Source organism: Pan paniscus, chromosome 13 (assembly GCF_029289425.2).
Source record: "Pan paniscus chromosome 13, NHGRI_mPanPan1-v2.0_pri, whole genome shotgun sequence".
Classification (NCBI taxonomy): Eukaryota; Metazoa; Chordata; class Mammalia; order Primates; family Hominidae; genus Pan; species Pan paniscus.
This window is the reverse complement of record NC_073262.2, coordinates 110,987,677-111,010,565: the sequence shown is the minus strand read 5'-3', so window position 1 is coordinate 111,010,565 and position 22,889 is coordinate 110,987,677. Positions and strand designations below refer to the sequence as shown.

The window sequence follows — 22,889 nt, the reverse complement described above, 5'->3', positions numbered from 1 at the left end:
GGGAGTAAGCTTAAAATCTGTTCTGTCATTCCAAGGTGCTCTTGGCCTCTTTTTTTTTTTTTTTTAATTATACTTTAAATTCTAGGGTACATGTGCACAACATGCAGGTTTGTTACATATTTATACATGTGCCATGTTGGTTTGCTGCACCCATCAACTCATCATTTACATTAGGTATTTCTCCTAATGCTATCCCTCCCCCAGCACCCCACCCCACAACAGGCGCCAGCATGTGATATTCCCTTCCCTGTGTCCAAGTGTTCTCATTGTTCAATTTCCACGTATGAGTGAGAACATGCAGTGTTTGGTTTTCTGTCCTTGGGTCAGTCTGCTGAGAATGATGGTTTCCAGCTTCATCCATGTCCCTGCAAAGGACATAAACTCATCCTTTTTTATGGCTGCATAGTATTCCGTGGTATATATGTGCCACATTTTCTTAATCCAGTCTATCATTGATGGACATTTGGGTTGGTTCTGAGTCTTTGCTATTGTGAATAGTGCCGCAATAAACATACATATGCATGTGTCATTATAGTAGCATGATTTATAATCCTTTGGGTATATACCCAGTAATGGGATCGCTGGGTCAAATGGTATTTCTAGTTCTAGATCCCTGAGGAATCACCGCACTGTCTTCCACAATGGTTGAACTCATTTACACTCCCACCAACAGCGTAAAAGCATTCCTATTTCTCCACATCCTCTCCAGCATCTGTTGTTTCCTGACTTTTTAATGATCGCCATTCTAACTGGCATGAGATGGTATCTCATTGTGGTTTTGATTTGCATTTCTCTGATGGCCAGTGATGATGAGCATTTTTTCATGTGTCTGTTGGGTGCATAAATGTCTTATTTTGAGAAGTGTCTGTTCATATACTTCCCACTTTTTGATGGGGTTGTTTTTTTCTTGTAAATTTGTTTAAGTTCTTTGTAGATTCTGGATATTAGCCCTTTGTCAGATGGGCAGATTGCAAAAATTTTCTCCCATTCTGTAGGTTGCCTGTTCACTCTGATGGTAGTTTCTTTTACTGTGCAGAAGCTCTTTAGTTTAATTAGATCCCATTTGTCAATTTTGGCTTTTGTTCATTACTTTCGGTGTTTTAGTCATGAAGTCCTTGCCTGTGCCTATGTCCTGAATGGTATTGCCTAGGTTTTCTTCTAGGGTTTTTATGGTTTTAGGTCTAACATTTAAGTCTTTAATCCATCTTGAATTAATTTTTATATAAGGTGTAAGGAAGGGATCCAGTTTCAGCTTTCTACTTATGGCTAGCCAGTTTTCCCAGCACCATTTATTAAACAGGGAATCCTTTCCCTATTTCTTGTTTTTGTCAGGTTTGTCAAAGATCAGATGGTTGTAGATGTGTGGTGTTATTTCTGAGGCCTCTGTTCTGTTCCACTGGTCTATATCTCTGTTTTGGTACCAGTACCATGCTGTTTTGGTTACAGTAGCCTTGTAGTATAGTTTGAAGTCAGGTAGCATGATGCCTCCAGCGTTGTTCTTTTTGCTTAGGATTGTCTTGCCTATATGGGCTCTTTTTTGGTTCCATATGAACTTTAAAGTAGTTTTTTCCAGTTCTGTGAAGAAAGTCATTGGTAGCTTGATGGGGATGGCATTGAATCTATAAATTACCTTGGGCAGTATGGCCATTTTCATGATGGACCCAGCCTCCGACAGTCCATTCTGGGTGTTGGCAGAGAATCCTCAGCTATCCTGTTGCAAAACTCTCCTTCCTTTTCTATCCTCGGTCTCATACTCTTTCTCTGTGTGAAATGTGCAGGGATTTGTAGAGCCTAGAAAAGTAATCCTGTTGGGCAAGATCAGGAAAATGTCGTTGCAATCTTCTAGGAACAGAGTTCTTCCCTTTCCCCTGTGGTGAGGTTTCTTGCTACCACATCGCTGGTGAGCACACAATATTTCTAAGCCAACACCACCACCTAGTGGAAATAGACATCCTCTACATGAGGCACATTTTTTTTTCACAGCAATACCGCAGCTTCCTTTTGCACCATTAGAAATCAGACTCGGCCGGGCGCGGTGGTTCATGCCTGTAATCCCAGCACTTTGGGAGGCTGAGGCGGGTGGATCATGAGGTCAGGAGATAGAGACTATCCTGGTTAACATGGTGAAACCCTGTCTCTACTAAAAATACAAAAAATTAGCCAGGCATTGTGGCGGGCGCATGTAGTCCCAGCTACTCCGGAGGCTGAGGCAGGAGAATGGCTTGAACCTGGGAGGCGGAGCTTGCAGTGAGCTGAGATCGCGCCACTGCACTCCAGCCTGGGCAACAGAGCGAGACTCCATCTCAAAAAAATATATAAAAAAGAAAAGAAATCAGACTCTAGGCCTCTTCTGGGAACAGGGAAGTTCTGCCTTTAGCAGTTAGGAGTAAGATGTCTTCCACAGCCAGATTTTAGTCTCGTTATTGTCCCATCAGCAGGAAAATGGCCATTCAGTTCCTGTGTTCCTTTAAGCCACCTATTCTGCCTCTGATTAAGACAGTACTTAATAAGTACTTAATAATAGTATTAATTAATTTTAATTACTTAAATAATTTAATTCCTTAAATAAAATTAATAATTTTAAGTCCAGAAGTTAACTGGAACCATTTTTCTAAGGGTAAATGCTTTAGCATGGGCCATAATAACAGGATATAGAGTTCAATCTAGCACGCCCCCTCCCTTAAAGGGGCCTTGCTCAATTACATAGTTTTTCTTGAGATCCATTTTTTTAGGGAGGCACACAGGTCACACAAGTCTAGGAGGTCAAAAGGAAATAAAAGGCAGAGGACTAAGGCTGCTTAGGGAGGCGTGACTAGGGCCAAAAGTCTAGTTTCTCTGGTGTCATGTCTTGGAGGGTCATGCCTGCAGTCATGGGTGTCCCATTCAAATGGGTGCCAGGATCCAGGAACCAGGGAGAGAAAATAATTGGTGGGGGGGGACACCCCCTACTGTTTTCTTCTCTATCCTGGATCACATACTGAAAGGAAGCAGACTAAAAGAACACTTTTATTCTCACTTCTCTTTCTAGATGAGTAACAGATTGTCTTCAACATGCACCCCCCTGGGGTATATTTTAAAGCACTGGGACTCCTTCGGCCCTGAGACTTTGAAGAAAAAGCACTTCATATTCTATTGCACAAGGGCATGCCCTTCTTACTGTCTTCGGGACAGGCAAACCTGGCCTGCTAGTGGGGAGCCTTGATTTTAGTATTATCCAAAAGTTAAAACTTTTCTGCAAACAGAAGGGCAAATGGACTGAGGCTGCCTATGTACAGGCTTTCTTTGCCCCTCAAGACAACTCAGACCTTTACAAGTTCTGTACAGTCAACCCAGTTCTTTTAGCAGCCACAACAGGCAAGCCCACAGGGAATAGTTCCCCAGAGCTAAAGCAGGTTCCAGAGGAGCAATCCAAGACAGCTATTGAATGTCCCAACCCTTCCAGTCCCCTTCCAATCATACCATCCACTCCTCCAGCTCTACCAGATCCAGTATATCCTACTCTCCCCCCTTCACTCTTACCTCTGCAGGAAATGCCTGATGGGAGTGGTGCCATAAGGGTTCAAGTTCCCTTCTCATTACAGGATCTTAAGCAAATAAAGGGAGACTTAGGCCAATTTTCTGATGACCCCTATAGGTATATAGAAATTTTCCAAAATTTAACTCAGGTGTTTGATCTCACACGGAGGAATGTTATGTTGCTGCTAAGTCAGACCCTCACTGCAGCTGAAAAGCAGACAGTTCTGCAGGCAGCAGAAAAATACGGAGATGAGCAACATGTCTCCTATAGCAGACCCAGGAGAAAAAGAGAGAGGGAAGGTGAGGAAGAGGTGGAAACTCCATTCCACTAGGAAGGGAAGCAGTTCCAGTAGACAACCCTGATTGGAATCCCAATAACTCAGGAGATGAATGGAAAAGGAAGCCCTTTTTCTAATATAGAAGGCCTATGGAAGACCAGGGCCAACCCTTTCAATTACTCTAAACTGTCCATGCTAGACCAAAGATGAGATGAGAATTCCACAGCCTTTATGGAAAGGCTGAAAAAGGCACTAATAAAACACACCTCTTTATCCCCTGATTCAGTTGAGGGACAGCTCATCCTGAAGGACAAGTTTATCACACAGGCATCTCCCCACATTAGAAGGAAGCTACAGAAGCAAGTTGTAGGACCAGAGAGCACCCTAGAAAACCTCCTGAGAATAGCCACTTTAGTCTTTTACAATAGGGATCAGGAGGAGGCCTGAGAAAAGGAGAGGAAATACAAGAGAACAGAGGCTCTAGTAGCAGCGTTGCAAGCTTGTAAAGTCCAGAATCCCCAAGGTGCATCCACTAGCTGTTATCAATGTGGCCAGCCAGGGCATTTTAAGAAGGAATGCCCAGGCAGCAATACGAACCTTCCTTGACCCTGCCCAGCCTGTGGTGGAAACTGCTGAAGACAGGTCTTTCCCTGGAGGCAGAGGTCACTGGGTTCAGAACCAGTCTCAGAGATGGTCCAGCAGGATTGACAGGTCCCGGGGCTCAAACCCCCATTCCACCGGCTCAGTCTGCCATTACAGCACAAGAGCCCCGGGTGATTCTGAAAATTGAAGGAAGGAAGGTAGATCTTCTGGATACTGGAGCCAGTCTCTCTTCTCTGTAATCCAGGCCTTCCCTCTTCCTTTAGCATGACTGTAAGAGGCGTCTCAGGAAAAACTCTAACCTGATATTTACCTTTAACCCGTAGCTGCAGGTTGGGGGCTTACTATTTACATATGCCTTTCTAATCAGGCCTAAAAGTCCCACTCCTTTATTAGGTAGAGATATTCTAGCTCGCATGGGAGCCAGTATCCTTATAGCCCCAGGACAAACTCTTTGTCTCCCCCTGATGGAAGTTAACATTAATCCAGAAGTGTGAGCAACTCAAGGAAGAATAGGTTGAGCTATAACTGCTAGGCCCATCCAAATCTATCTTAAGGATCCCACTTCTTTTCCTAACCAGAGAGAGTATCCCTTAAGGCCAGAGGCTAGGAAAGGGCTAGAAGCCATTATTAATAACCTAAAGATTAGAGGCCTCCTCAAACCCTGTAATAGCCCCTGCAACACCCCAATATTAGGAGTGCAGAAACCCAATGGGGAATGAAGAATAGTTCAGGACCTTCACCTCATTAATAAAGCTGTAGTTCCAATCCATCCAGTGGTCCCTAATCCCTATATCCTGTTAACTCAAATACCTGAGAGAACTAAATGGTTTGCAGTCCTAGATTTGAAAGATGTCTTTTTCTGCATACTGTTACATCCCAACTCTCAATACCTGTTTGCATTTGAAGATCCCTCCGGCCAGACCACCCAGTTAACATGGATGGTTTTCCCTTAGGGATTTTGAGATAGTCCTCGTCTGTTTGGACAGGCACTGTCACAAGACCTCTCTGAGTTCTCTCATACTCAAGTTAGGGTCTTGCAGTATGTGGATTATATACTGCTCTGTGCCCCAACTGAGGAAGCTTCTCAGGAAGGCACTGAAGCTCTTCTCAACTTCTTATCTAGCAGAGGATATAAGGTTTCAAAACCCAAGGCCCAGCTCTGCAGAACCTTAGTGAAGTACCTAGGCTTAGTGTTGTCTGAGGGGACCAGAGCATTAGGGAAAGAGCGGATTAAGCCTATCTCCGCCTTCTCCCTCCCCAAAACTCTCAAGCAACTAAGAGTATTTGGGGGCATTACAGGATTTTGTAAACTGTGGATACCTGGATATGGTGAAATAGCCCATCCATTACATAACATCATAAAAAAACTCAGGGAGCTAAAACTCATCTTTTAACCTGGAAACCTGAAGTTCAAAAGGCCTTTGACCAGCTAAAGCAAGCTTTGCTCAAAGCAGCAGCTCTCAGCCTTCCTGTAGGGGAGTCCTTCAATCTGTATGTATCAGAAAGAAAGGGGATGGCCCTGGAAGTTTTAACACAGGCCCAAGGACCAGCTCAACAGCCAGTGGGTTATCTATCAAGAGACACCTCAGAAAATTATCCCAAGAAACTCACCTTCCTTGGGTCACTTTTCTTCCTATGGCCTTACTAGAAATAAAAAATACACCTTCAAAATTAGGTCTTAGCCCTTTTAAGATGCTGTATGGATGGCCTTTCCTTACCAATGATTTTCTGTTAAATCGAGAAACCTCTAAGCTAGTTAAGCATGTAACTTCTCTGGCTCACTTCCAATTAGCACAATTCATGAAAGCCCAACCCCAGGAAATTGGACCACTCTATTTAACCCAGGAGATTTGGTACAGGTGAAGGCTCTGCTTTCCCTGCCTCCCTCCCTAAGCCCAAGCTGGGAAGGGCCTTACACCGTTCTTCTTTCAACTCCCTTAGGAATGAAAGTTATAGGAATCAAATTCTGGATACATCACACTCGAGTCAAAGCCTTGGAGAGCTAAGGGACCAAAGCCCAAAGGAATGACCTGAATATCTGTGAAAAAATAGATCTTAAGCTGAAAATCACAAAAGATAAGTAACTGAGTAAGAACTACTCATCGTACTCAGTCTCACCCCTACCTCATCAAATACTTTTTGTCATTTCTACCTCTCCCTTTGAGCCAAATATTAAAACTTCTTTTTGATGGAAATTATTTACTATGCCACCCTTGCAGAAATTGTTATACTCACTCTACTATTTGCAATAGAACTATATACTGTAGCACCCTCAGGGTGGAAAATCAGACAGAGAATCTCAATTACTGTAGCATTTTGCTTAATTATTATCCTGATAGCAGGAATAATGGTTACTAACAGAAAATAAACATGAGTGTTTTACTATCACTAAGTCTATTAGGACTTTTTATCGGACTTAGTAATACATCACACCCTTTAGCTCCTACAATATCCACCATGGCCCATTTGTACAAGACTAATTGTTGGGTCTGTCCTAAGTAGTTCACTCAATTCAATGACACTGAGGAATCTTACAGTGACCCGGAACTCATCGTCTTGGGGTTCCCTTTATTGGCTTTACCTTTAACCTTTAAAGACATATCAGGCATAAATGGGACATGGTATGGGAGCACTTTCAACTGGGTGACTAACTCCTCTCAGGAGAACATTCCACCCCCAGTGGCAAAGAACACTCTCTCCAAACATAAGCTTCGCACCCTCAGGCTGGGAAAAATTGACCAAGTAATAGCAAATGTCTCCCTCTGCTTTAAAAGTAGCGGGAAAGGACCCCACTTGGGAGATCTCAGATATTGTAACATCACACTTGTAATTGCTGACAGTTCAAAAATTTGAGGAGAAGGGTGCAACAAGGGTCATCTAAAAGGATCAGAAGCTCTAGTGGGGGGCTTTCAGAATCGCCTCTCCTGGTTGGAAGTCCCAATGGGAGTGGCATGCTCTAAATAACCATCTTGACTATAATGTAAAAAATCACACATGGGCCTCTCCAAACATGCTCCCTCATGGAACTCGAGACCCTTCTATAACGTTTGCTAATAGTAGCAGCTTACTTTCCAACAAACATCCATTAAACACCTACTATGTGCCAGATGTTTGTCTAGGTTGTAGTAAAACAGTAGTTTAGAAAACAAACAACCACCCCACCCCCGCAAAAAAAGAAAAAACGGAAAAGAAATCTATCTTCAAAGATCTTTAGTTTTTGCTCATTAATTTGTGATAAAAATTAAACATTTGTGAGAAAACATCACAAATGTGTGATAAAACATCAATGTTTGGCACATTATGTTAAAGGTAATGAAAGTATCAGCTTGATCATGATTCATTACTTCCCCTCATGGGTCATACATAGCCTAGACATAGGGAAGGTACTATTCCAGTGTCTACCCATTGAAAACAACTGGCAAACTAACGTGCGCTAACTTCCATTTATAGGCTAGAAATTAAAAGATTCATTTAATGATTTGTCCTCCAGGGCTTCTGTTATCTTTTGGTGTTTATGAGTTAATAAGCTGCTATGGTTTCTGCAAATATAACTGGCAGTAATCCACAATTGATTGAGTTAATTAAGCATAACAATTGTGACGAGCTAAGACTAATAAGAAGGAAAAATTTTAATGAAATGATATATAAAGCCATAGAGCTGCACCAAGGAGTATAGACAATCTGGAAATTTTTCCTCAATAGATTTGTGTGTGTGTGTGTGTGTGTGTGTGTGTGTGTGTGTGTATGCGTTTCCTTTTAATGTATCATCATTCTGTAAAATATAGCATATTCCTAATGTTCAGAGTAATGGAAAATATGTTGTTAGAAACGTAGTTTTTTCCTATAGCTTGACTGTGTAATACTCTCTGATGCTTAAATTCAGATATAATGACAACATCTTCACAATATGAACACCCTCTTATTGCTAATTAGAATCTCTTGATAATAAGAAGGGGCACTGATGCTGATGCTAAGGTTACATTGTTTTCTACGTATGTGCTATGCTTCGATGAGTCCTGCTACAGGACATTTGCTGCTTACATCCATAAGTGCTTACTGAGTGCCAGACGCTGGATTAGTATTCTCTCCCCTGGTGTAAGCGCTAGCTAAAAATAGCCTTTAAACTTCCTAGGGATAGAATTATAATCAAACATCAGGAGAAGCAGAAGTTCAAGGATATGGGCAGTGAATTTGCATGTCTCATATCCTAGTAGTTTGGCCATAGTCCTTGACAGTTTTCTTTCTAAAGTTGTATTTATTTCCCCAGTTCCACTCAACCTTACAGTGATTCTTATCTCAACATGTCTATTCTAGAGTAATCACTATTACACTGTGTTTCAAACCACACAACTCATAAAGACATATTTTATGCAAAGATAGAAGGCTTCAGGGGTTACAATATCTCTTTACCAACACAGAGTATAAGGATAGGGAGATAAATATTACCTAATAGGTTATTCTCACACAGGTATGATGGAATGGGACACAGGTATGAACATGACAGAAGAAAAAGATGTCATTGTAGTGTTGAAGGATAGTGTGGAACGTCACCGAAGGTTAGACCTTTTTGGAAGTATCTGTGTAATTATAGCTTTGTTGGTGTTGGGATCGATGCCATTGAAGCGTGAAGTTTTTTTTGTTTGTTTGTTTTTTGTTTTTGAGAAGGAGTCTCGCTCTGTCACCCAGGCTGGAGTGCAGTGGCGCGATCTCAACTCACTGCAAGCTCCGCCTCCCGGATTCATTCCATTCTCCTGCCTCAGCCTCCCGAGTAGCTGGGGCTACAGGTGACCGCCACCACGCCCGGCTAATTTTTTCTATTTTTAGTAGAGACGGGGTTTCACCATGTTAGCCAGAATGGTCTTGATCTCCTGACCTCGTGATCCGCCCACCTCGGCCTCCCAAAGTGCTGGGATTACAGGTGTGAGCCACCGCGCCCGGCTGAAGTGTGAAGTTTTAAGCCATGCTAGTTAATTTATTATTCCATCCACAACTGTTTAGCCTATCTCCTCAAGGAAGAATGGTCCAATGTTTACAGACTAGCACTGAGAGGGGGCCCTGCACCCAAATCTAGGTTCTGCCACTGGCAGCATCATCTGTGATCCTGGAATAAGATATTTAACATGAGAGCATCTGTTTCCTGATCTTTGTATAAAAAGGGGTTGTTGTAATGATGTGATCAGTGAGTGAGACATACAGGTCTCTGCACTTCAAAGAATAATCACCTAAAGATTACAACATTGTGACATCCTCTAGCTATACTAGTATGATGGTATAATAGAGAAGCAAAATCACCTGAATGTTATTTTGCCTCAATTATTTTCATAATGGAAAATGATCATCTAATTGGAAAAAACAGAGTCACATTTTTAAAGGAGGGTTAACTTCTAATGTAGTTAAATGGCTCTTTTTTTCTGAAACACCAGGAATTTTTCCTAAGGGAATCAAAGCAACAAAGTCTGAAGCTTCAGTGATTAGGCATTTGGGGACAAAAAGTATAGTATGATGGAGACATTTAGGAGAGTGTGTCTTTTGTGACTGCAAAGTTCTAAGTCAGTAACTGCCTGTTCAATTCATGTGATGTGGTTTCATTTGATGTGGATGCCTGTATGTGCATTTAGGGAAATAAGACTGTTTATTTATGATTTAAATAAACCATGTTTTACCCATACAATCTAAGGTACCCTAGACTCTCCCTGGAGCTTATCTGTAAAACAAAATATATGTTCTTTCTATCTCATGGATTGTTTATTGAAAAATAAAATTTAATACTGTAGATAAAATTGTTTTAAAAATGTATAAGGCACTATCTCTGCACACATACAATTATGGGGTGATCGTAACAATGATCCAGAGCTCAAAAAGAAGAGAACATTTAGCCAAATATTATCCCTTTGTATATGAAAGTTTAAAAATTAAAAAGTAAAAAAGAATCGTAGAAAAGATAAAAATAGATTACAAATTGGCATTAAACTTAAAATTCTGCTCATTAATGATCTTTCATATACAAAATATAAATTCTTGAGATTTTCTACCTTACCTGTTATGAGCTGAATGTTTGTCTTCTCCACCCCAAATGATTCACATGTTAAAGACCTAATTCCCAGTGTGATAGTATTTGGAGATGGTGGCATTAGGAGGTAATTAGGTCATGGTGGATAGAACTCTCATCATGGGATTAGTGCCCTTAGGCACTTCCTCCCTTCCCTCCCTCCGTTCCTCCTACACTATGTGAGAATACAGCGAGAAATCTGTGATTTGCAAACCATGGGGAGCTGCAAAAGAGGAAGACTGCTCTCACCAGAAACTAATCTTGACCTTGGATTTCCCAGACTCCAGAACTGTGAGAAACAAATGTCTGTTGTTTAAGTCACACAGTCTATGGTATTTTGTTATAACAACCCAACCTGACTATTATGCATATTAGCAGGTTCTGTCTGTATCACACACACACACACGCACACACACAAACACATACATCGACTGATTGCAGTGTGCCAGGTATTGTGCTAAGAGCTCCACATATTTATGCCTTATAACTCAATTAGGTATTGACACAGATACAGTCAAGATACAGTACACAAGATATGTGAAACACAGATGCAATTATACAGCTGTACTGAATCTACATCAATACCATATATATAGCTATCTGCTTCATCATCTATGCATATCTACATCCAAGTCCATCCATCACAGCACAAACACAGAGTGACAGATGTATACACGTATCAATGAGAGTTATGTGAGATGTCTCCTCAGAGCTTAAAATGATGTCAAGAACATGAGTATGATGATGGGCACAAGTCTAAATCTGACTTTCTCTAGAATAAGGTTATTGGGACACTGTCTTGAGCCAGATATATGGAATGAATTAAAGATTTGATTATTTGGAACCCGGGAGGCAGAGGTTGCAGTGAGCCAAGATCGCGCCACTGCACTCCAGCCTGTTGACAGAGCAAGACTCTGTCTCAAAAAATAAAAAAAAACGATTCATATTCAGAGAAGGACTGTGTGGTAGATAGAGCTCCCTCTCCCCTCTCCCCTCTCCCCTCTCCCCTCCCCCCTCCCCCCTCCCCTCTCCCCTCCCACCTCCCCCCCTCCCCTCTCCCCTCCCCCCTCTCCCCTCTCCCCTCTCCCCTCTCCACTCTTTCCACGGTCTCCCTCTGATGCCGAGCCGAAGCTGGACGGTACTGCTGCCATCTCAGCTCACTGCAACCTCCCTGCCCGATTCTCCTGCCTCAGCCTGCCGAGTGCCTGCGATTGCAGGCGTGCGCCGCCACGCCTGACTGGTTTTCGTATTTTTTTGGTGGAGACGGGGTTTCGATGTGTTGGCTGGGCTGGTCTCCAGCTCCTAACCGCGAGTGATCCGCCAGCCTCGGCCTCCCGAGGTGCCGGGATTGCAGACGGAGTCTCGTTAACTCAGTGCTCAATGGCGCCCAGGCTGGAGTGCAGTGGTGTGATCTCGGCTCGCTACAACCACCTCCCAGCCGCCTGCCTTGGCCTCCCTAAGTGCCGAGATTGCAGCCTCTGCCTGGCAGCCACCCCGTCTGGGAAGTGAGGAGCGTCTCCGCCTGACTGCCCATCGTCTGGGATGTGAGGAGCCCCTCTGCCTGGCTGCCCAGTCTGGAAAGTGAGGAGCGTCTCTGCCCGGCCGCCATCCCATCTAGGAAGTGAGGAGCGCCTCTTCCCGGCCACCATCACATCTGGGAAGTGAGGAGCGTCTCTGCCTGGCCGCCATCCCATCTAGGAAGTGAGGAGCGCCTCTTCCCGGCCGCCATCACATCTGGGAAGTGAGGAGCGTCTCTGCCCGGCCGCCCATCGTCTGAGATGTGGGGAGCACCTCTGCCCTGCCGCCCCGTCCGGGATGTGAGGAGTGTCTCTGCCCGGCCGCCCTGTCTGAGAAGTGAGGAGACCCTCTGCCTGGCAACCGCCCCGTCTGAGAAGTGAGGAGCCCCTCCGCCCGGCAGCCACCCCGTCTGAGAAGTGAGGAGCGTCCTCCCTCCTCGTCTGGGAGGGAGGTGGGGGGGTCAGCCCCCCGCCTGGCCAGCCGCCCCGTCCGGGAGGCGAGGGGTGCCTCTGCCCGGCCGCCCCTACTGGGAAGTGAGGAGCCCCTCTGCCCGGCCAGCCGCCCCGTCCGGGAGGGAGGTGGGGGGGTCAGCCCCCCTCCCGGCCAGCCGCCCCATCCGGGAGGAAGGTGGGGGGGTCAGCCCCCCACCCGGCCAGCCGCCCCGTCCGGGAGGGAGGTGGGGGGTCAGCCCCCCGCCCGGCCAGCCGCCCCATCCGGGAGGGAGGTGGGGGGTCAGCCCCCCGCCCGGCCAGCCGCCCCGTCCGGGAGGGAGGTGGGGGGGTCAGCCCCCCGCCCGGCCAGCCGCCCCGTCCGGGAGGGAGGTGGGGGGTCAGCCCCCCGCCCGGCCAGCCGCCCCGTCCGGGAGGGAGGTGGGGGGTCAGCCCCCCGCCCGGCCAGCCGCCCCGTCCGGGAGGGAGGTGGGGGGTCAGCCCCCCGCCCGGCCAGCCGCCCCGTCCGGGAGGGAGGTGGGGGGTCAGCCCCCCGCCCGGCCAGCCGCCTCGTCCGGGAGGGAGGTGGGGAGGTCAGCCCCCCGCCTGGCCAGCCGCCCCGTCCGGGAGGCGAGGGGTGCCTCTGCCCGGCCGCCCCTACTGGGAAGTGAGGAGCCCCTCTGCCCGGCCAGCCGCCCCGTCCGGGAGGGAGGTGGGGGGGTCAGCCCCCCTCCCGGCCAGCCGCCCCATCCGGGAGGAAGGTGGGGGGGTCAGCCCCCCACCCGGCCAGCCGCCCCGTCCGGGAGGGAGGTGGGGGGTCAGCCCCCCGCCCGGCCAGCCGCCCCGTCCGGGAGGGAGGTGGGGGGTCAGCCCCCCGCCCGGCCAGCCGCCCCGTCCGGGAGGGAGGTGGGGGGGTCAGTCCCCCGCCCGGCCAGCCGCCCCGTCCGGGAGGGAGGTGGGGGGTCAGCCCCCCGCCCGGCCAGCCGCCCCGTCCGGGAGGGAGGTGGGGGGGTCAGCCCCCCGCCCGGCCAGCCGCCCCGTCCGGGAGGGAGGTGAGGGGATCAGCCCCCCGCCCGGCCAGCCGCCCTGTCCGGGAGGTGAGGGGCGCCTCTGCCCGGCCGCCCCTACCGGGAAGTGAGGAGCCCCTCTGCCCGGCCAGCCGCCCCCTCCGGGAGGGAGGTGGGGGGGTCAGCCCCCCGCCGGGCCAGCCGCCCCGTCGGGGAAGTGAGGGGCGCCTCTGCCCGGCCGCCCCTACTGGGAAGTGAGGAGCCCCTCTGCCCGGCCAGCCGCCCTGTCCGGGAGGGAGGTGGGGGGTCAGCCCCCCGCCTGGCCAGCCGCCCCGTCCGGGAGGGAGGTGGGGGGGGTCAGCCCCCCGCCCGGCCAGCCGCCCCGTCCGGGAGGTGAGGGGCGCCTCTGCCCGGCCGCCCCTACTGGGAAGTGAGGAGCTCCTCTGCCCGGCCACCACCCCGTCTGGGAGGTGTACTCAACAGCTCATTGAGAACGGACCATGAAGACAATGGCGGTTTTGTGGAATAGAAAGGGGGGAAAGGTGGGGAAAAGATTGAGAAATCGGATGGTTGCTGTGTCTGTGTAGAAAGAGGTAGACATGGGAGACTTTTCATTTTGTTCTGTACTAAGAAAAATTCTTCTGCCTTGGGATCCTGTTGATCTGTGACCTTACCCCCAACCCTGTGCTCTCTGAAACATGTGCTGTATCCACTCAGGGTTGAATGGATTAAGGGCGGTGCAAGATGTGCTTTGTTAAACAGATGCTTGAAGGCAGCATGTTCGTTAAGAGTCATCACCACTCCTTAATCTCAAGTACCCAGGGACACAAACACTGCGGAAGGCCGCAGGGTCCTCTGCCTAGGAAAACCAGAGAACTTTGTTCACTTGTTTATCTGCTGACCTTCCCTCCACTATTGTCCTGTGACCCTGCCAAATCCCCCTCTGCGAGAAACACCCAAGAATGATCAATAAAAAAGAAAAAAAAAAAAAAAAAAGATTTGATTATTTGAATATATTCTAGAACTTTCTGTATCTGAAGAGATGGAGGAAACTCAAGAGTAGAGAACAGTAATTTAGCTGCTTAAAACTATTGCCAACAGAATATGGTGATGATGAATGCCCAGATTTGTGGATCTCTGAGTCAGGATAGGGGTGAACAATATCTTCATATGTTTCAATTGAGGAGGGATGCTTTGGTTAATATGAAAATGCTCTTTGAAGTTTTTGCTCAATTGACCCAGTACAATTTTGACAATAAATTTTCTTTCAAAGTTGGTTTTCTTATCTTCTGTGTTTTATTCTGTGTCTAAGTCTTCACAGGTCCTTTACAAGTTAGGAGTGGCCACATCAAGGCTGAAAGCCAGATTCAATTTCAAATCCAGAGCCCTACAAATACATTTGACTTAAGAGATTGTCTGGTAATACGTCATTGAAAAATTAGAGAATGGACCACTACAAAAAAGATGACAGTCCAGGATAGAATTGCAGCATTTTCATGACTTTGCATTGCTCTGATACCTCTGAACCAGGTCAAGCCTTCTCCTAGATAACCACAGATCTTTGTGCAGCAAAGTCTAGAAGTGGAAATGCTTGGTCAAGCCTAAGAACATTTTTTAGAATTTCTATTATGTACACCAGTGGCCAGGAAAGGTGTGTTGATTTGCAATCCTATCCATAAAATTTACATAATAATTGTTAAAGTATTAATTTGACAAGCAACAAGGGTATTATTATTCTAATTTGCATTTCTTTGAATATTAGTGAAGGGAACTTTTTGATGTGTTTACTGACCACACTTACTGCTCACTTTTTAAATAACTTGTTCGTGTCCTTTACTCAAAAGGCCATTTTTTAAATCATCATAGCACACTATAATTAAATTTAAAAACACAGTTTCTAAGAACAGATCATTTCCCTGTATATTTTAAAGAAAGGTACTACAAAAAGGTATTAACACTATCAGGTAGTAAATGTAACTTGGAGAATAAGAAGTACAAAGAAAATTCTTCCATCCATTTTCTTAAAGTACAGGGCTTTTATTTTTGTTCTAAGAAGGGAGTGGTAGAAAAAAGGAGTGTTTTTCAAATGTTTGTGCTATTTTTGCTTAGGCTTTTTTATTCTAATTCTAAGCATTGAAACAGAATCAGTTTGTTGTGTATGACTTAAGAGATTGTCTGGTAATATGTGGTTGAAAATTAGAGAATGGACCGCTGCAAAAAGATGAGAGCCCAGAATAGAATTGCAGCACTTCCATGACTTTACATTGCTCTGACACCTCTGAACCAGGTCAGGCATTCCCTAGATGACCACAGATCTTTATGCAGCAAAGTCTAGAAGTGGAAATGCTTGCTCAAAACATAAGAACATTTTAATTTCTCCTTTTGAAGTTATCACCCGAATGTGTAATTGTTTTATGGGACTATGTGCCTTTTTCATTTAAATAACAGTTCGTCTATCTAATAGAAAAAAAATTCTCAAAAGAAAACTGTGTGTGTTTAAAGAAACTAGCACTCAGCAGCAGCACTGAATTGACAATCTTTTTTACACTAAATTCTTATCAAGGGACCCATTCCTTGAGGGAGAGGTAATAGAATGGTAAGGTGTTTGGGGTTTACCAGTCCTGCATACCAAGATCAGGCTGAGAACACCTTTCATTATGTTTCTTCTCAAATCTTCAGAGCCTCTAGTTAGCACTCCTCAAACTGGATATCACGATCCTTCATACTTTCATGCATTTCTCCACACTGTCATGCCCTATTCTTACAGGCTTTTCAGACACAAACACTCAATTCTCCTGAAATCCACTGGCATAACTTCTTGATGTGAGATGTCCTCCCTGTCTCTTTCCACCAATCCAAACCCTCACCAATCCTCACCTTCACCCGGAAACCTGCTCTAACCAGTTCAGCCTACACTGAACTCACTTTGCTAAACTGCTATTGCACTTGTTTTCTGTGCCACACATGGTATTGCTTAGTCACATGCTCTCTTGTTTGAGTATTTAGCAGTTTTTCACATGGACATCTTCTCTTCCAAGTTAAATATTAGGCAGAAACATTTATCCCCTACTCTTAACTTCTACACAAAGGGTCATAACTAGAGAAAGCCTCATCTTTCCTCATGCCCCCATCCTCCATTCACTCCTCCCGGACTGTTCTCTTCATCATGGCAAACACTCCTGTTGACTGTTCTCTTCATCACGGCAAACAGACACTCAGCATGGAGATCTGTCTTGACCAGAGCATGCAGATCCCCACTGATGCTCACTGTGGTTTTGCGATGATACCCAAGTCTCAGCAGGGAAGTGATATTCAACTGTGTTCATTGTGAATCATCAATGCCAGCCCTCACACCCATGCCTTATGTTTAAGTTCAACTATTGGCTGGTAATCGATATGTAACTCATGCATTACTTTAATAAAATGTATTTCTAGATTATTTTCTAGGATCATTTACAAGACAGAAGAGATTTAGATAAATAGCCAAGTGTTTCTTTGCTGCATAATATGGCCAGAATAAATCAAATTTTGGAGAACTGTTGGAGTTGTGATTGAATGTTCCATGAGTTTTCAAGAAGCTTATTTAAACATTTAAGCATGTCTGCCTTTTGCAACAATTCTACAAGAAAATTTAAGAAATTCTTTATATCTTCCAAAGTGCCTTAGAGTCCCTGACAATATCGTTATTTCTCAGTTGGCTGTATATGCCACTCCCCTAAATCTCTGCCTTGTAGCTACATGTGAGCTCTTGAGCAGAGACACGAGATACACTGTTATTTCACATCCAGGCCCCTTAACAAATTTCTGCCCACAGGACCAGCTGGTATATTCTGAACAAATAATAAAAGGAAATTCGTCCTTACTTTAGATCCAAGTTACATTTAAAAAGAAAGAAAGAAAAATATTTAGCACCTTGCAGCCTCTAACTACCTCCCTTGAAGTAGTTTTCCCACTGATGAATTTCTAGATAACATAACAGTTTTACTAATATAAAAGGCTTAGTATAGAAATTGAGGGATTGGGCTATGGCTAGATCTGTCGACTAAGACAGAAAAAGTGAACTGATTAGTGCACAGGTGCATTTCTTGGAATAGACTAATAATGCAAATGATGTCAGACCCCCCACATCCCCCAAGGGGACAGCTGTGGGAAGACAGAGCAAGGAACTTGGAGTGGGATCAATGCTGAAGGCCCAGCTTTATGAACCAGGGCACACTAGCAGCATGCAGTGTGCCTCAGAGAATATCACAGTGTGCTGGTCAATGCCAGGCTAATAAACTCTAAGTTGAGTTGGCAGCTGGGGTGACAGAGACAGACACGCAGGAGTCTGTAAGTACAGAGTAACACCAAAACTTCCCTGGAATAGCTTAGCTTAAGCTCTTCCTGAAGTCTCTGATAGTTCAGTAACTAGAGCAGAAAAGGGTCCAAAAGCAGATGAATCTACCAATTTATTTGTGAGGAGTAGGGAGGATCAGACTCAGAAATGACGTGGGATAGGAAAAGCAAAACTTTCTGACGCACATTTTCTGTGTACCTGCTCCCTCCACACCTTCCATGTATTACCTAGGCAATTCCTACACTGACAGACCAGGACGCTATTATTAGATTCTCTTAGGTTGTAGACATATAGCATCAAAATTGCTAGTGTTTTTCCTCTTTTCTAAAACATCAAGTATGGTAGAGCCATTATGGAAAATAGTTTGACAGTTTCTCTTCATTTTAAGTATACAGAGTATTTACCATATGATCTAGCAATTCCACTCCCGTATATTTACCCAAGAGATATGAAAACCTATTTCCACACAAAGACATATATGTGAATGCTCATAGAATAGCTAAAAACTAGGAACTCCCAAATATCCATAAATGTGTATGGATAAACACACAGGATATATCTACACAATGTAATATACTACTCAACAATTTAGAAACTACTGATAAAATAAATAAATAAAAACACTGGTAATGCAACAATATGGATGAACCTCGAAAGCATTATGCTAATTGGAAGAAACCAGACTCAAACACTATGTATTAATTCTTCTTGACTGTGGATACCACTCCCCTAAATCTCTGCCTTGTAGCTACATGTGAGCTTTTGAGCAGAGACACCAGATACACCTTTATTTCCCACCTTTATTCACATCCTTGCTGTCTAACAAATTCCTACCCAGGGTCCAAGAATCAAATGTGCAGATATGATTCCCTTTATATGATATCTGTTTGCAAGACTGAAGTCCCTGTTATCTTGCTGGGATTAGTTTAGTTCAGCCCAAGATAATCTCTCTTTTGATTAACTGAAAGCCAACTGATTAGAGCAAGTCACTGTCACTCAAGGGACAGGGTATTGATTGTACAAGGGTGTGGGTCATTTGGGAGTCATTTTAGGAGTCTACCTGCCACAAATAATTACTATAAAAGGCTTCTATTGTTGTATTACTCTTTCAGATGCAGCAGTGTAAGTGTAATTAGTAAGTGCAACTTATTCAAAATTTAAGTCATGCTGGACACCATGGCTCAGGTCTATAATCCCAGCTACTCCAGAGTGTGAGGCAGGAGGATCACTTAAGCCCAAGAGTTTGAGGCTGCAGTGAGCTATGATTGTGCCACTGCACTCCAGCCTGGGTTCGAGAGAGCAGGACCCTGTGTCTAGAAATAAAAATTTAAGTAAAGAATAGTTATTTGTATTTTAAAAAGATAAGCTTAATGAAAGAGGTTACATATTGTATTATATCAATTATGACAATATGCTAATTTCCAATAAATGTTAAAAATGAGAAGTAACAAACACTGAAGATACCTGCAAAGTTCAAGTAGATTTTTTTTAACTGGATATGATACATCTAGAGGAAAAAGGAAAACAGAATTCACATGCTGAAATAGGTTCTTTACATATATTTTATTACTTTAGAGATGAAGAGACTGGGGCTCTGAGGGTCTGAAAAGCTTTCCTAAAATCACAGAGCCAGTAAGTGGTGGCCCCAAAAACAAAAGTTTTAAAATATATAACATATGCGAAAAGAAAGTGAGACAGATTGTGTGATATATCTCAAAGAGTGCAGGACTCTATCCAAAGATTTGGGTGTACTAAGAAAATTTGCATTAGGACCTCAATTTTTTTACCTTCATTCTCTTGGGGTTCAAGAGGAATCAGAGCATCCATTTTCTCACCAATATGCAGAACTAATGAAGACATATACACAATGATGTAGCAGATGGAGGTCAGCATGTCACCTTCCTTACTGACAGTCAGTACTGGAGTGGTGGCTTAGGTCTACCAGCTAACAGTCCCTACCTGATGAATGCAGGCCTTGAGGCAGCCCACACAGGGGAAAGCTAGTGCTCAAGGACAGACACACTCCACAACACCTGGGTGAAGAGAGCAGAAAGAGACCTACATCTGAGGCCTTTTATCCGGTGAGTTCCATACACTAGAGAAATGTGGCCAATGGCTGCACCTACCAGGCAGGAAACTCACTCCATTACCAAGGAGAACAGTATGGATCAGGGCAAGAGGCCAGGGGTACTTAGAGAAAGTCTTTGTTGAAATAGGAAGGGGGGTGATAATTTAAGTAGGCAAGACATTGTATGATATACAGAGAATCTACTGATCTTATTTCCAATAAAATATGGAGTATTTTTCTCTCAATTATGAGGATAAAATTCCTGACATACATGACTTACAGGGTTTTTATAAAGCCCAAGACAAGGGAAGAAAAATGTATTACTAAACTGTAAATATCACTGTTAATTCAGATACCATCATAATTCACATACAAGCATCTTGTGAATTTAAAGTTTATGTCCTGTCACTTGAGGCTGCTTCCTCTGCTACACAGCTTTCCTTAGCAAGTTCCTATTCAATATGACAAATTATATAAACTCTCATATTGAATGGAAACTCACTAAGAATAATTGACATGTTAAATGGGAAATAGCTAAGGAAAATAACATTTACTGGGAAGCTCCTCTGTGCCAGGGAAACCTGACACATGTTATTCATTGACCTCATGGCTGTCCTTAGGCATTAGAGAATTCCTTGGCTCCTGGCGTCATGCCCATGTTCACACGGCTAGTGAGAATGAAATCGGAAAATGCAGATGCCACTGGATAATTGATTTGGGATGATTCTGAGCCTTTGAATTTTTCTATTCTGGAGATTAGGAATCAGGAATGCTCTGTGTAACACACCTTCACAAAGGGTCTCTCTCTCTTTTTTTTTTTTTTTCTCGAGACAGAGTCTCACTGTGTCACCCAGGCTGGAATGCAGTGGCACAATCTTGGCTCACTGCAACCTCCATCTCCCAGGTTCAAGTGATTCTCGTGCCTCAGCCTCCCAAGTAGCTGGGATTACAGGCGCACACCACCACACCCAGCTAATTTTTGTATTTTTAGTAGAGATGGGGTTTCACCATGTTAACCAGGCTGGTCTCAAACTCCTGACCTCAAGTGATCCGCCCACCTGGGCCTCCGAAAGTGCTAGGATTACAAGAATGAGCCACCGTGCCAGAGCCCAAGGTTCTCTTTAAGATCGATTTTTAATTATTAAAACCCAAAAGTCTTACGTTTCATTGCTTCGCCCTTTTGATGACTTTGAATGTAGCAAATATCTTTCCAATGAGCAAAAGACAGTTCCATTTTTATTTTTTTATCACTGCAGTTGATTACCTGCAGAAATACAGGCTGAATTAATTATTAAGTATTTCACTTGTTCCAGGAACTCTTTCTTTGTAAATCATTAGAGAACTATGACACTCTGACGCTCAATTCTGTAAATGTACATTTACCCTGACTCTTTTGTGTCCCACAATATCCAACATTTCAACAAAGAACATTACCTGCTAACTTTATTAATATACATTTTCTTCCCATGAACACTTCCAGAAACCAGCTGCTGCCCAAATAAAATTATTAAGTCCCAGCCAAATGTGTCAAATATGATTATTTGTTAGAGACTAAGTGATAATGGTGGTATGAACTACAGAGTCACACTTTGAAAACTGCCCAAGAAACTATGATGTGCAGAGAACATGTGTTTCACTAGCTATCTTTAGTTTTCAACTGTGTCTTCAGTTAACACTGTGTCTTCAGTTAACACTGTGTACTGAAGTACCACGCACTGTGCTGGTCAGAGTATATGCACTTTCTCTAATCTTCACAACCACCCTGCAGTGTAACTATCATTATTCCCATATCTAACACAAGTAAACCAAGGCTCCAATGAAGGTAAATGACTTGCCCAATGTATAACTCAGGTGCACTGTCCTCCTCTTGCCTACCGCCTGAGTCCATTCAGGCTGCTATAACAAAAATACCTTAGACTGGGTGACTTAAACAACAAACATTTATATCTCGCAGTTCAGGAGACTGGGAAGTCTGAGATCAAGTTGCTTGTAGATTCGGTATGTAGTGAGGGCCTGCTTCCTGGTTCACAGACAGCTGTCTTCTCGCTGTGTCCTCATAGGGTAGAAAAGGGTGAAAGGGCTCTCTGGGGTCTTGTTTATAAAGGCATTAAATTTATTCGGGAGGGCTCCACCCTCCTGAGCTAATTATCTCCCAAAGGCTCCATACTTCCTAATACTACCACTCTGAGGGCTAAGATTTCAACCTATGAATTTTGGGAGGAACTACGGAAGGCAATCATCTATCAATCTTACCTTACATATTGAAAGAGGCATTTTTCTCTCCCTCTCCCTCTCCCCACAGTCTCCCTCTCCCTCTCTTTCCACGGTATCCCTCTGATGCCAAGCCAAAGCTGGACGGTACTGCTGCCATCTCGGCTCACTGCAACCTCCCTGCCTGATTCTCCTGCCTCAGCCTGCCAAGTGCCTGCGATTGCTTGCCCGCGCCGCCACGCCTGACTGGTTTTCGTATTTTTTTGGTGGAGACAGGGTTTCGCTGTGTTGGCCGGGCTGGTCTCCAGCTCCTAACCACGAGTGATCCGCCAGCCTCGGCCTCCCGAGGTGCCGGGATTGCAGACGGAGTCTCGTTCACTCAGTGCTCAATGTTGCCCAGGCTGGAGTGCAGTGGCGTGATCTCGGCTAGCTACAACCTCCACCTCCCAGCAGCCTGCCTTGGCCTCCCAAAGTGCCGAGATTGCAGCCTCTGCCTGGCCGCCACCCCGTCTGGGAAGTGAGGAGCGTCTCTGCCTGGCCGCCCATCGTCTGGGATGTGAGGAGGCCCTCTGCTAGGCTGCCCAGTCTGGGAAGTGAGGAGCGCCTCTTCCCGGCCGCCATCCCGTCTAGGAAGTGAGGAGCGTCTCTGCCCGGCCGCCCATCGTCTGAGATGTGGGAAGCGCCTCTGCCCCGCCGCCCCATCTGGGATGTGAGGAGCGCCTCTGCCCAGCCGCGACCCCATCTGGGAGGTGAGGAGCGTCTCTGCCCAGCCGCCCCGTCTTGAGAAGTGAGGAGCCCCTCCACCCGGCAGCTGCCCCGTCTGAGAAGTGAGGAGCCCCTCTGCCCGGCAGCCGCCCCGTCTGAGAAGTGAGGAG

The 22,889-nt window shown here is 45.1% G+C and overlaps 1 protein-coding gene and 1 long non-coding RNA gene across 2 annotated transcripts in view; one reads left to right on the top strand and one right to left on the bottom strand.

Moving 5' to 3' along the window:
- Positions 1 to 22,889, bottom strand: part of PTH2R (parathyroid hormone 2 receptor) — a 142,620-nt gene that overhangs the window by 101,488 nt on the left and 18,243 nt on the right. The window lies entirely within an intron of this gene.
- On the top strand, positions 13,246 to 14,395 carry LOC134728775 (uncharacterized). The gene is made up of 2 exons (XR_010109574.1): positions 13,246 to 13,698; positions 13,747 to 14,395. It is a non-coding gene; the product is annotated as an uncharacterized LOC134728775 (long non-coding RNA).